Source organism: Podarcis pityusensis (genome assembly GCF_964106645.2).
Source record: "Podarcis pityusensis genome assembly, chromosome: 12".
Lineage (NCBI taxonomy): Eukaryota > Metazoa > Chordata > Lepidosauria > Squamata > Lacertidae > Podarcis > Podarcis pityusensis.
The window spans coordinates 9,887,848-9,903,072 of record NC_138037.1 but is presented as its reverse complement, the minus strand read 5'-3'; the positions used below and the strand labels follow the sequence as shown (position 1 = coordinate 9,903,072).

General features: G+C 47.8%; 1 protein-coding gene across 6 annotated transcripts in view; it reads right to left on the bottom strand.

Moving 5' to 3' along the window:
• The window catches only part of LOC308459004 (sodium channel protein type 5 subunit alpha-like), a 294,603-nt gene extending 282,298 nt beyond the window's left edge, over positions 1 to 12,305 (bottom strand). For 4 of the 6 annotated variants that reach the window (XM_080973959.1, XM_080973960.1, XM_080973962.1 and 1 more), the window contains exon 1: positions 11,991 to 12,304. The gene's annotated coding sequence lies outside the window, so the exon portion shown is untranslated. Of the gene's footprint in view, positions 1 to 11,990 lie in introns of all 6 variants that reach the window. The other 2 variants (XM_080973958.1, XM_080973961.1) reach the window with 1 other exon arrangement.
• Positions 12,306 to 15,225: the final 2,920 nt, after the last annotated feature.

Here is a 15,225-nt window from a genome sequence, read left to right as displayed (position 1 = left end):
CTTAATAATAATAATAATAATAATAATAATAATAATAATTTATTATTTATACCCCACCCATCTGGCTGGGTTTCCCCAGCCACTCTGGGCGGCTTCCAACAAAACACTAAAATACAATAACTATTAAACATTAAAAGCTTCCCTAAACAGGGCTGCCTTCAGATGTCTTCTAAAAGTTTGGTAGTTCTTTTTCTCTTTGACATCTGATGGGAGGGTGTTCCACAGGGCGGGTGCCACTACTGAGAAGGCCCTCTGTCTGGTTCCCTGTAACTTGGCTTCTTGTAGTGAGGGAACCGCCAGAAGGCCCTCGGTGCTGGACCTCAGTGTCCAGGCAGAATGATGGAGGTGGAGACACTCCTTCAGGTATACTGGACTGAGGCCGTTTAGGGCTTTAAAGGTCAGCACCAACACTTTGAATTGTGCTCGGAAACGTACTGGGAGCCAATGTAGGTCTTTCAAGACCGGTGTTATGTGGTCTCGGCAGCCGCTCCCAGTCACCAGTCTAGCTGCCGCATTCTGGATTAGTTGTAGTTTCCGGGTCACCTTCAAAGGTAGCCCCACATAGAGCGCATTGCAGTAGTCCAAGCGGGAGATAACCAGAGCATGCACCACTCTGGCAAGACAGTCCGCAGGCAGGTAGGGTCTCAGCCTGCGTACCAGATGGAGCTGGTAGACAGCTCCCCTGGACACAGAATTGACCTGCACTTCCGTGGACAGCTGTGAGTCCAGAATGACTCCCAGGCTGCGCACCTGGTCCTTCAGGGGCACAGTAACCCATTCAGGACAAGGGAGTCCTCCACATATGGTAAGAGAAGCACCCTGATGGTAAGAGCTGCTCTGACAGGGGAACAGGAGGTGGTGGTGGTCTTCTGGAGGCACTGCCTCCTACATTTCTGAACATGCATTGAGTCGGGCTGGACTAGATGACTTCAAGAGTCTCCCCCACCCCACCCCAATTCTTATGACTCTTATGCCTTGCAAAACTCAAAGAAATCCTAGGCTTGAAATTAAAAAAAATAAAAATACAAGTGTGAGCAACCTTTGTCCCACCACGTTTGGTGAACTACAATTCCCACCATCAATGGCCATGCTTGCAGAGGCTCCTGGGAGTTGTAGCTCAGCAAAATCTGAAAGGCCAAAGGTGCCCAAACGTTTTAAAAATAAAATCGGAGAAACCTGTCAGACTGCAGCAGGACAGAAGGCTCAGCACCTTTTCCCACCCCCACCACGGTCCTTTTCCCTTCCACCAACCCTCTTTCCTGGAACTCAGACGCCAATTCAACTGCTCCCAATATACTCCCTTCTCTCCTCCATCCAGGGTCCGCTTCTTTCCCTTTGCTTGAGTGGATGTTTGCTAAACGGCAAAGACCGATCCAGAAAGCATTACCGCTTTGAGAAAACACTGGTTTTAATTTTATTTTAATTTTATTTTGATGGAAAAGGTAACAGAAAGGGTACGTGAAAGAAAACAACGTGAGAAACTACGTAACTTTTACAAAACGTGGTCCTCCTTTATTACATATGCATCAAAGAAAGAACATGCATTTAAACCGCCTAAGACACACGGGAGCATGTGGAATGATATTTTTTAAACCAGCAACTGTAGAAATAATTTTTTTATTTGATTATATTACTAATGTAATTACCTGGACGTAGTTGTGGCTGTTTTTTGGGAGGGTAGGGGAAAACTGTATTTGATTGCTTGTATTTGATTATATGTTGTTCTTATATTCAACTAATAATAAAAAAAATATTTTTTAAAAGAGAAAACACTGAAACTCTTGTTGTGCTGTCTACAGGTGAGGGTGTTTCTGGGCGAGCAGGTGAGAAGCTGGACGGGGGTTCTGAACCTTTTAATAGTTGCACAGAGCGGGAGATGGGATTGCAGCAGCTGCAGTTTGCCAGGCAAGAAGGTGAGAAAGGTGCTCACACAGTTCCACTTCCAGGCGAGAGGAACCCTGTGCATTACAGGCACAGGAATGTGAACTCCTCAAATTATCTTTGGTGCCTATCATGTTTTTAAAACTCTGTAATTTTCTCTCCCTCCCTCCGCCCCCACACACAAACACAAACCTTTAAACCACTAAATTTGTAGCGCTTAAAATGCATCGAGCAAAAGCACCGGGGGACAGACTGGAAAAAAAGGGAGAGAGAAACGGGAAAGCCTGCAACAAAATGCTGCAGCGTAGAGTGCTTCTGTTTGCATCCACACCATATCCTCTCTGATACCACCCGTAACAGGTAGGGGGAATTGTGGGAACTGTAGTTTGTTATGGGTGAAGACCCCACAGATTCACAATTTCCTTCACCCTTAACAGACAGAGGAGTCTCTCTGTGACTGTTGAAGTGGTATAATAACACTTTAAATGTATGGTGTGGCATTGATCCTAGATTCCAGACAATCATAGAATTGTAGAGTTGGAGAGAACCCCAAGGGTCATCTAGTCCAACCTGCTGCAATGCAGGAATATTTTGCCCAACATGGGGTTCAAGCCTACGACCCTGAGATTTAAGAGTCTCATGCTCTTCCGACTGAGCCCAATCATTCCATTCCTGCAACCTTCCAGTTTTTCATTCCCTTTCCCCAACAGTCAATCGGCATTCCTTGGCTACTGAGCATGCACAGTCTTCTCTGGACTATTTAGCGGGGGGGGGCAGCTTCCCGCTTCAACAGTTTTCTGTATTTCTGCAAAACGTGGGGTTCCTTAAAGGCCACTTGTATCTCTCTCCCTCTTGTGCATGGGTAGTGCTGTGCTGACTTCCTAAGCAATGGCACTCATTGCATGAGCATCAAGAATAGAAGGAACGGCGGCGAGAACAGCAAAGCCATGAAGTATTCAAGAAGAAGAAGAAGAGTTTGGATTTGATATCCTGTTTTATCACTACCCTAAGGAGTCTCAAAGGGACGTGGGTAGCACTGTGGTCTAAACCACAGAGCCCAGGTCTTGCCGATCAGAAGGTCGGCGGTTCAAATCCCCATGACGGGGTGAGCTCCCGTTGCTCGGTCCCAGCTCCTGCCATCCTAGCAGTTTGAAAGCACGTCAAAGTGCAAGTAGATAAATAGGTACTGCTCCAGTGGGAAGGTAAACGGCGTTTCCGTGCGCTGCTCTGGTTCGCCAGAAGCGGCTTAGTCATGCTGGCCACATGACCCGGAAGCTGTACACCGGCTCCCTCGGCCAGTAAAGCGAGATGAAGGCCGCAACCCCAGAGTCGGCCACAATTGGACCTAATGGTCAGGGGTCCCTTTACCTTTACCTTTACCTTTACCTTTAAGGAGTCTCAAAGCAGCTAACAATCTCCTTTCCCCTCCTCCCCACAACAAACACTCTGTGAGGTGAGTGGGGCTGAGAGACTTCAGAGAAGTGCGACTAGCCCAAGGTCACCCAGCAGCTGCATGTGGAGGAGCCGGGAAGCGAACCCAGCTCACCAGATTACAAGACTACCGCTCTTAACCACTACACCACACTGGCTCTCAGAGGCTTTCTAAGCATACATTACACCTATTCATAAGCACTCCATTAAAAGCTGGCACCAAAGTGATCCCAAAAGTTGTGCAAGATCTCATACCCAATCCACAACCTGCTCTTAAGAACATGAAGAAGAGCCCTGATGGATCAGGACCAATGGCCCATCTAGTCCAGCGTCCTTTTCTCATGGTAGCCAACCAGATGCATATGGGGAACCAGCAAGGAGGACCTGAGCACAAGGGCATCTCTCCCTTCCTGTGGTTTCCAGAAACTGCTGTTCAAGGGCATTACTGCCTCTGACCATGGAAGCAGACCATAGCCTCCAACATGACTGGTAGCTCTTGATGGACATATCTGCCACAAATCTGCTTCCAAAGAATTTGCTCCTGTGTTCAGGACCTCCCTCAGCAATCATAGAGTTGGAAGGGACCCCCGAGGGTCACCTAGTCCAACCCCCTGCGATTCAGGAATCTCGGCTAAAGCATCCATGACAGGTGGCCATCCAAACCTCTGCTTAGAAACCTCCAAGGAAGGAGAGTCCAGAAACTCCAGAGGGAGACCGTTCCACTGCAGTGTTGAAGCCATTAAGGTTTCAGGGCAACACGTGTTGTTAAAAGGCAGGGGCCTTTTACAGGAGCATTAACAAAGGGCAATTAATGCATGCAAGAAACAGGAAAGGTAAAGGGCAAAGGGTCCCCTGACCATTAGGTCCAGTCGTGACTGACTCTGGGGTTGCGGCGCTCATCTCGTTTTACTGGCCGAGGGAGCTGGCGTTTGTCCACAGACAGTTTTTCTGGGTCATGTGGCCAGCATGACTAAGCGAAACCAGAGCAGCGCACGGAAACGCCGTTTACCTTCCTGCCGAAGCGGTACCTATTTATCTACTTGCACTTTGTGCTTTCGAACTGTCAGCTACTAAGTGCTTAGGGAGACTCTGATACAGACCCTGGATTAGGGTTGTGAACCGCCCTGAGCTCTACAGATAAATGGCAATATACAAATTTAATAAATAATAATAATAATACAAAAGTTGTTTGCATTACCATATTGGCCTGAATATGGCTGCACCCAAATATAAGCTGCACCTTTATTAATTGATGGGGGGGGGGAGAAGAAATGCCTGAATATAAGCCGCTCTATTCCTTGCTGCTCCTGGCTGCATGCTAAACTGGGGGGGGGGGGGGGAGCCACGCTGCACTGCCGGCGGCCTTTCCTCTTCCTCGCTCTCTACCCTTGGACAGGGGACTATGCGCGGGGCATTCGCTGTTTGCCCCATGCTCCTGGCTACATACTGTAAGGTCGCAAATATAAGCCACAACTTCAACTTTTCACGGTCGGAATTTGGGGGGGAAAGTGTGGCTTATATTCAGGCCAATACGGTATTTGTCACTGTAGTCAACAATAACCTGCAGACTAGATTACTGCAATGCGTTCCGTGTGAGGCTCCCCTTGGGCCTAGTCTGGAAGCTCTAGCAAATGCAAACTGCAGCAGCCAGACTACTGATGGGGGCAGACAGCTGACAGCACACGCCACCACTTTTGGCACATCTGCACTGGCTGCCCATATGCTGCTGGGCCGGGATCAGGGCTCTTGTGTTAATATTGTTTCTACGGCAGCTTTTCATTTTATTGCACCCGTGTATGTTGCTGTAAGCCGCCTTGATGCTACATCTGAGTCAGCCGTATGCAGATACGTCTATAAATAAATGGAATAAAATAGAGGGAGATCCCACAGAATGAGCTGGCTAACTTCGCCCTTGAAATCTCCTTGTGCTGGAAGCATAGAGCCAGGGAGCAAGAAAACCTACAGGAGCAATGACAAAGCTCAATATATTATTGAGTGCAGACTCCCTCAAGGGAGCAGAGAAAGAAGACCTCATGGCATTCACAGTCTTCCTCAGGAGTGTAGCTGGGGTGGAATGGCAAAAGCACCAGCCTCAGGTACGAGTGAAGGCACAAAGCACATTGACAGGTTTTCTGAAAACCATTGTTTTTCTTTTCAGTATGGAATAATTAGGTGTGCCTTCAAGGTGGCCAACAGAAAGCCAGAAATTCAGAGGCTTGGTGAAGGCAGCTGGCTGGGGGGGAGGCACCATGCCCCTTCTCACCATCAGTGTTAGAAACTCAGATATGCTATAAGCTAATCACCAAATGGCACCTTAAACCTAGGTTACGGTCACCACAACGGAATGTCTAGGCACAATTTGTTGTTGCAGTGGGAATTATCATCATTTCTTTACTTGGTCCAGTATACCTGAAGGAGCGTCTCCACCCCCATCGTTCTGCCCAGATACTGAGGTCCAGCGCCAAGAGCCTTCTGGAGGTTCCCTCCCTGCGAGAAGCCAAGTTACAGGGAGCCAGGCAGAGGGCCTTCTCGGAAGTGGCGCCCACCCTGTGGAACACCCTCCCACCAGATGTCAAAAAGAACAACAACTACCAGACTTTTAGAAGACATCTGAAGGCAGCCCTGTTTAGGGAAGCTTTTAATGTTTAATAGATTATTGTATTTTAATATTCTGTTGGAAGCCGCCCAGAGTGGCTGGAGAAGCCCAGCTAGATCGGCGGTGTATAAATAATAAATAAATTATTATTATTATTATTATTATTATTATGCTTTAAACAAAAAATTTCAAAGAGGTTTACAACACATTAAGACATCAAATAAAACAATCCACAACGAATTCAAATTTCAAGGAAAATACTTCAGATCCTTCTCTAAGTGACATTTTGATTTCCCCATATTTATTTACTTACTTAATTTATATAGCTGACCCATAGCAAAAGCACTCTAGGAAGCCAATGTGGTATAGTGGTTAGAGTGTTGGACTAGGACCTGGGAGATGAGGGTTCAAATCTCCACTCGGTCATGAAGCTCACTGGTCCTGGGTGACCTTGGAGTCAGTCACAGCCTATTAACCTACCTCATAGGTTCGTTGTAGGGATTAACTGAGGAGCAGGGTAAACCATGTCCTCCTTGGAGAGAAAGGTGGGCTATATATGCAATGAAGAAGCTCTTCTGCTTACCTGCTTCAGAAACCTGGAGGGGGCAGACAGGTGGAGATGTCAGTTGCCCACCTGGCATCCAGAGATCTCCACACATGGACCCACGCCAGTAGCAAAATGCACTTTGGCACCTGGCTAATTTCTAACACAGCTCACCAGCCTGTAGCCTAACACAGTAAAGCACATTCAGGCACCGAATGCTGCTGGCAGTGCAGTGGGTGGAGGACACAGGGGCAGGGAAAAGGAAGGAATAAAAACAAAATGTGACTCGCTCTCCCCACTGATCTGAAAGTACCAGAAAGTTATTGCACAACAGCTTTGAAGCTGGCTCATCATGGAACAGCAGGAGCAGTCTGCATGGGTAGCGAGGGCATAATTTTGGCAGCAATGCCCTGAAAGATCGCCCATCATTCAGAACTCATTCCAGGTTTTGCCAATCACTCCCTCCAAGAATAACTTTGAACTTCTTTACCTATCATTTATCATCTCCTAGATGTCAGAGTTGGTTTCTTTATTCGGTTTTTCCTAAATAACATCTGCAGTTTCAGGATGGAAGGAAAGAATCGGGAAATGTGTTCAGTTGAAAAGTGCGCCATTGATCATTGCTCAAATTTACAACATGACAGGCATTCAGGGGCAGTGTGGCTGGAGTAGGGGGCAAACAGCTTGTTATTTCTCACTGTGAAAGGGTCATCCACTATCTGGCAGAGGCTGCTGCTTGCCCTGGTATTACTCAACCCACACCAAGGTGGCTTGCAATTGCACATTTGGGGTGTGTGACAAAGTGAGTCAGAACCACAAGGAGGGAGTTGATAGGCTCTAGACAGCCACCAAGCAGGGGGGGGGGGGAGGACAAGGCCCCAAACAGACCAAGGAATTCAGAAAAAATTGGAGAAGGAGATTCAAAGCTGCCACTTGGTATTTGATTCCTCCTTAGTTTTAGATATGTTTCACTATTGCCCTCCGCTGAAAGAAACAGATGCCGAATTTGCATGAAAACTTCCAGAATCACATTGTGTTTGGCACGGGTCTTTGGCTTCCGTGTTTGAGTCATCTAAATAGGGGGCCATGGAGTGGGGGGTGTCCCCTCTCAGCTTTCCTATCTATTTGCTTCACCTGTTAATGGTCTCTTCCCCTGAGACCACATTAATCCTGAAGATGGGGCTGAGAACCACAGGCAAACACACACATACTCCCACCACAAAAAACACCAGCCCCCACAAGTACATAGGAAAGTACTTTCCATCCACTCAAACCACTGGAGAGCCAGTGTGGTGTAGTGGTTAAGAGCGGTAGACTCATAATCTGGTGAACTGGGTTCGCATCTCCGCTCCTCCACATGCAGCTGCTGGGTGACCTTGGGCCAGTCACACTTCTCTGAAGTCTCTCAGCCTCACTCACCTCACAGAGTGTTTGTTGTGGGGGAGGAAGGGAAATGAGATTGCTAGCCGCTTTGAGACTCCTTTGGGTAGTGATAAAGCAGGATATCAAATCCAAAACTACTACTACTGGTCCACCTAGCTCAGTATTGTAGATATTGACTGACAGCTGCTCTCTGGGGTTCCAAACAGTAGACATTCCCAGTCCCACCTACAGAAGGTCTCTGACATTTCCAGGTGTTCCACTGCTGAGCTACAGTCCTTCCACAGGTGACTGTATCCAATTGGTTAAAGAAATTCGGAGGCACCGGGTCAACTTCTGCTACGATTTCATTCCCGAATTCCACAGCAGACCTACCGCACAGGTGCTGTGGGATGGTTTGCCCCCAAACCTGGGCAATTCACCAGCCACTGCACCTCACAGATACGGATAACAGTATTTCTAGGAACTGGTTCACAAAAGCCTGTACTGTATATTAACTGCGTCGGCAGTGTCGAGTGGCAACTTGTGTCTGCGAACAGGCCGTTGCGGAAATACGGAACCACAAATAGAATTACTGCATCATCACCTCAACATGCAGTGCTTTCCCTCCCTTAGGAGTCAGTTCACACAGTGCAGAAAAAATTGACAGGATGTGCTTGCAGGTAGAGGTGTGAACCAGGCCTGGGATGGGTCTATACTCACAACATGAAAAGAGAAAAGCAAAGGTTGGTATTTTCCCCTTGAGCTTGCAGACAGAAAGACTGGATGGGTAGAATGCAAACCATGAGAGGGAGCACCCTCCTAAAAGCAACTGGACTTCCAGTAGCCAAGGTTTGGCGCCAGCTACCATTTAGCAGTCACGAGACCCTTTTAATTTCTTGACCACATAAAAACATAGGGAGCTGCCTTATTTCAACTGGAAATATTTGGCCAATTGAGCTCAGAGTTTTCTAGTGGTTCTCTGGGATTTCATATGGGAGCCTTTTCCAGGGACCTAGGACCCTAATTTCTCTTAAGCTTTACAGAGCGCACAAAAAGTGGCAAGCCCAGAAACAAATTTACAAGCCTGCCAGCTCGTGCCTGCCCATTAGTCACTGGAAGGTTCAAAGACAAAAAAGAGGAACACCTCTTTCGGCAGTGTCCCCACCTGGAGACGATTTTTGTCTCGCAATAGCCAAACAGCAAGCAGCAATTTAGAAATCAGCTCTCTTGTTTATCGTACTCTTCCCGCCCAGAAATTGCTGGTGCTCTTGGCAAACTCTTTGCAAGGGCTGAGATACAGATGGAAATAAGTGCCAATTCCCCAAAAGAGGCAGCTGCCCCCTCCCCATATATATTTATTCTACATTGCTCATACCCCACTCTTCCCCCACATAGACAGAGGGGGCCACTTCCTTTTATCCTCACAACTAGCACATGAGGTTGGTTGAGTGTGTGTGTGTGATGAGCCCTATGCAGTAGCGGCTGGTCGATTAGGGAGGATGGGGCACTGCCCCACATTTCTCAGCCTCTCCTCAGCTAGCTGTCACCTGCCTGCCTTGTTACTCACAATCAGTTCAGGGGATGGATCTGCCCATCAGCTTCTTCTTCCTTAGTAGCCTCAGTGCTCTTTGTGTAAAACTCGAGAGACAGGAAGATGGGGACAAAACTAAATTTAGTTGACTCTGGCTGAGCCTCCCTCCCATCCGCTCTGCCAGTCCCAATGGAAAATAGGCACGAGTACTGGCCCAATGTTAAGCTGGTGAGCTCTAGGGGCCATTGTGTGGCTTTGAGCTCAGCTGGTTAGAGTGTGGTGCCGATAATCCCAGGCTTCCCTGGTGCAAATCCCTTACCACTGACTATACCTCACTGACTTTCTTTTACTCCCCATTGCTAGCAGGAGTAGAAGGGATCGTGCAAATATATGCACACTTGCTCAGCAAATTCAGCACTGTGTGGTGCCTTGGGTGGTCTTTCTCACTGTCGGCTTGTTCTGGCACTGCCCGTAATTTCACCCAAATGCTTGTTAGATCCTCCAGGAGAAGACACTCAACTTTGTTAATAATTTGCTAAATATCAGGCATCAGAAAGGAAGGGAGAGTAAGGCAGAAAAGCAGAGCAGCTTTTCCATGCGCACATTTAATCGTCTCTTTTACTTCAGTGTCATGTGTGTAAATATTAATCATAGCATTATCTTTGACCGGTCACGTTGAACGAATTACATAAACTCAAAACTTCTTAACGTGAAACCTTTTGATGTGCAAATGTAAAAACATCACGGCTCCTGCCACAAGCCAGCATTTAAAATCTGCTTCGTGGTCAAGCCTGTTGCCTAAAGAAATGCGGCATGCTGAGAGCAAGGTAAAGGAAGGAACCACCTAGGGGTGCAAAAGTCGTTCTTAATCTGCCAGGGGAAAGGCCAGCTCTGTTTTGCTCCCCTCCCATCTCAACCAAAGACTCTCCAGCATAACTTCCCCAGAAATTGCAAAATATCCTCAACATCCCAGTTCCTCTGCTCCCCTGCCAAACTCCACTGTCCTCTCGGAATAAAATGGAGGCATTCTGGCTTTCTCGCTGGGCTGACCTTTTAGCTCCCAAAAGCTTATGGGATCTGCCTGTTCCATCTGCAGCTCCACCTGCCCTGGTTTCGCAGGCCAAAACCAAGGATCAGCTATACGTGTTGGAAAACACATCCCCATTCTCTCTCTCTCTCTCTCTCTCTCTCTCTCTCTCTCTCTCTCTCCGCCCCATCCCTTCCCATGTCAGTCACACCACCTTGGAAAGCGAAGCAGGAGCATCCAGAACTCATCAAGAAATGCACACTCAGATGCTACGGAAAGGAAGAGAGCGTCTGCGCCACTAACTTCAGGACCCTGGACAGAGCTGGTGCTTAAAAAACAAAGGAGCCAACACAGCCTGTTAATCATTCTTGAAATATTGTTGAAACTGGACAGGAGCCTGTTGAAGACATTCACGGGGCTGTTTATTTTTAGTATTGACAAATCCCCTTTGGACCACGCAGTGTTTATTCCATCGGATGCCCTGTCTTTCAGAATGGTTACTCATCACTCTTGTGGTGAGCCAAACTGGGTCCCCCAGATTTTGAGTGATTTCTTTTTTTAGCGTGACTGAGAGGTGAAGTGGGGGGGGGGGGGAATAAAGGGCAAGGAAGAAGTTACCCCAGGAAATTCTCAGGTTCTGTCAACATAAACTAGGAGCCCTTTTTGCCTTACACCTTTTGGACAAAGGCAAACTTGTTGCCTGGGTTTTATAAAGATAAGTTCTTCACCTTTCACTTTCCGTCCTGGTTCCCCATCACTCTTTTTTGAAGCTGAAAGTGTTTTTTATTCCCACCGCTGTTTACTTCTCCTCTACTCACCTCCCGCCTCAACACACACACACACACACACACACACACACACGGTAAGACTGTAATCGTAAGTGCACCATCACAGTTTTCATTATTTAGGGTACTTCATAGGAAAATTGGGGTGTTTGTGTGTAATAAATGAATAAAAATAGTGAACAGACACCAAACTTTTGATCCATAAATTTTAAGAAAGATCTTTGGAAAATGGAAGCTAGAACAATATACGTATAAAACATGAGGTTTTCGGTGGTAATTGAGGCATCCATTCTCATTCCAGCAAGGAAAAAAGGGTGCCTTGTTCCCTCTCCCAACAGACGTCTCACTAAAACCATCCTAAAATCCTCAACTCTTCTTTTTTAAAGCAGACAGCTTCATTTTTTAGTCCACTGGGCCCAGAAGTCAAACTTTGCAGTTCATTTGATTTCTGGTTTTAAACCAGCTCTTTTGATTATTATTATTAAACCCCCTTTGCCCCCACCTCCATCAGGATAGTCTGATTCTAGCACTTCAGCTTCAGAGTGATCTCTTTAAAAAACAAATAAATCCTTATTTCTTCCCTTTCCACTTAAACCCACCATGACGCCAGCGTGAGAATGGAGGGATTAACTTGCAAAATATAATTAGGTTACCTACAAACTTTCGAATCCGCGGGAAGGAGAAGATCCCGGGTCCACGCAAGCTTTTCTCCTCCTTTAGATCCATTCCCAGGAATTACTTCTTTTCCCCCTTTTCTTTAAACCTCTTCCTAAGGCAGAATTCCCCCGTCTTCCCAAACCAAACCCCCATGATGATAAAGAAAGGAAACTTACTGTGGCTTTTGTTTTTTGTTGTGTGTGTGGTTTTGGTTGTTTTTCCTTCAGCAGGACTTCCCCGCTGCTTTGCCCAGGCAGACTTCCAGGGTCATTCCAGAGTGAAGTTTTAAGTCCCGCTTTAATAGCTCCCAAGCGCCGGGGAGAAGCCCCTTCCCTTCATCGCCGCGCCCCTCGGCCCCGGGGGCGACCCCTCTCCATCCTAGGCGGCTGCAGCTGCCGGCGGGCCATGCTGGAAGTGGTGCCAGCGCCTCCGCGCGCGCGGATGCGAAGAGATCGGCTGGCAAGGCAGGCAGGCAGGCAAGGCAGGCAAGGCAGGCTGGCCGGTCCAGGCGAGGGAGGCGGTAGCTTCGCACGCGCCGCCTCTCTCTCCCCGGCGCTCGCTGGCTGCACTCTTGCTGCGCCCTCGCCCTCCATTCCGCTCGCCTGGCGCTGGCAGCGCTTTGCGAGGCGCCAGAGCTGTGGGGCAGCGACCCCTGCTGGCCGCGCGCGGAGCCGCCAGAGGCGCTGGGGGAGGGAAAAGGAAAACCCCAGAGGGGGGCGAGGCAAGGGGTGGGGGCGCTTGGGGGGGGGGCGCCGAGAGAACTTTCCAGAAACTTTGGGAGTTCGGGGAGGAGAAGGGAATGGGGTTTCCTTTCGGCTTCCGAGACTGCAGTTGGACTTCAGGCGGAGAGGCGCTCTTCTTGCCTCTTCCTCAGCAGGAACGTGGGAACCGGCCTTACACGCGAGTCAGGCCCTCAGTCCGTCTGAGCCAGTGTGGGCGGCACGGGCTGGCAGGGACCTCACGGCGTTCCAGGCAGGAAGGGAACCGGCGGGGGCCAAAGTTCTTGCGCTTTCAAAGCAGTTTTGAGCTGGAGGCTCCTCGCAGGGGTTTTATTGCAGTGGCTGATTGGGTGCCCCCTCCAGTGTGGACGACTTATTGCTCAGGGGGCAAATTGTTCATGTTAAGGTGGTGGGTTCGAAAGATTTCAGCATTGCAGGGGGTTGGACTAGATGACCCTTGGGGTCTGGGCAGGGCCGGATTTAGGATTGATGAGGCCCTAAGCTACTGAAGGTAATGGGGCCCTTTAGATGTCCAGCTGTCCTTTGTCAACAACAAATTGTCGCGGGTTTTTTGTGTGTTGAATATATGCTATATGGTAATTTATGGACCTAATGGGGATCTCAAGCCATTTGCATATAGCAACATATGTATTTTATCAAAGTAATTGTTGAACTGAAATACAGTTAAGAAGAAGTATATTAACAGTGAAATACAATTAAGAAGAAGTATATTAATAGTGAAATGATTATTAAGCTCTAACTTAAAATGATTGGGGGCCCACAACACAACAATACAAACACTGTTGCTGTATGTAGGTTTTATTTTATTTGTTTTTTATCTTATATTTTGGAAATGTACATCCATATTTTTTTCCTTTAGTTTTTTTTTGGGGGGAGCAAGAGAGTGGGGCCCTAAGCTATAGCTTGTTTAGCTTGTACGTAAATCCGGCACTGCCCTTGGGAGCCTTCCGACTCTACAATTCTAGGATCCTGTGTTAGACTGCAGACCACAAGCGCTTACCTGGGAGTAAGCGCCATTGAACTCAGCAGGACACTCTGCTGAGTAAGCACACAGAAAGCTCTGGGGGACTTAACAGTCCAGGGTAATATTTCCATTGCACCCCACTTGGAGCGCACTTTGTAGGGAAAAGCCATGCAATAAAATTAAAAGTGATGAGGGAAATAAAGGTGACCCCCCCTCCCTTTCCTTCTAGCAAGGAGTCATTGCTTCCGGTGGTTTTGATACTGACAAAAGAAAGCACATCGTTCCTTCGAGGCACCTCTGCAGAGTTTTGAGGAAATTTACTTAAGCTTTATTCAGTTAATTAAAACCCAGCAGATTAATCCCTAGACTCTCATCATGAGATTGCAGAGCACGGGGCATACCACTGGCAAGTGTGGCGGATCAGTGCCGCCGCGTACTCTGTGCGTGTGCCGAATTTTGGGACTGGCACAGAACCGCCATGCGCTCAGTTATTGTATTCCAGGGGTCAGCAACCTCTTTCAGCCGTGGGCCGGTCCACCATCCCTCAGACCTTGTGGGGGGCCGGACTATATTTTGGGAAAAAATATACGAATGAATTCCTATGCCCCACAAATAACCCAGAGATGCATTTTAAATAAAACCACACAATCTACTCATGTAAAAACACCAGGCAGGCCCCACAAATAACCCAGAGATGCATTTTAAATAAAAGGACATTTTCTACTCATGTAAAAACATGCTGATTCCCGGACCGTCCGTGGGCTGGATTGGGAAGGTGATTGGGCCATATCCAGCCCCCGGGCCTTAGTTTGCCTATCTCTGTATGTAGTCCTTGCAGGATGTAGACCCAGAGGCAGCTGACCTGAACCAGGCCGCATTCATGCCCTGTAACAACCACTTGAAACAGCCATGGCTTCCCACAGAGAATTCTGGGAGCTGTGCTTTGCTAAAGGTGCTGGGAGCTGCCAGAAGACCTCCTTGTGCACCTTCTGGAGCTACAATTCCCAGACTTGTTTAACCAGTGCTATTTTTCTTTTTTTTTTAACGAAAAGAGGCCCTGGAACTCTTCGCTCTTACAGTTCTGTGAAGGGAATAGGCGGTCTCCTAACAACTCTCAGCACTCTTATCAAACCACAGCTCCCAGAATTCTTTGGAAAGAAAGAAAGAGCTGAACTTTTTGGGTAACCTTCCAGATATTTGCTGAACAGCAAAAGACTAGAAGATCGTTGCGTAATCTTCACAGTTTAGGCAACACCACCCTCTGCTGGTCGAAGAGGATATTGCAGCGAGTAGGTTGGTGGACAGCGACATTTAATTAGTAACTTGCGGCATTCAATCCAACTTTATTTTTTCATTTGATGCTTCAAAGGCTAATTAAGCCCTGGGACCTATGCACCTGAGAGCACTTGCTCCAATTACATTACTCCTTCCCTTGTTTTTTCTTTATAATGGATTCCTTCTCCCCTCCCTCCTTATATCGTTTCAACTCAGAATTCATTGCAAGTTCTTTCAAGTGTTCTGTTCACATATAGTCCCTATGGCTCCGTTGCAGCTTTCTTGATTTATCTCCCAGACTTCCTTCGAGTCCCCAGTCCTGCCCTATCCCCACTGGAGAGGGTTGTGGCAAAGGCTGGATTAGACTGGCCTATGGAGACTGGCTGCCTTGTGAGCTTGAACCTGGGTCTCCCCAGGACTCATAAGAGACTT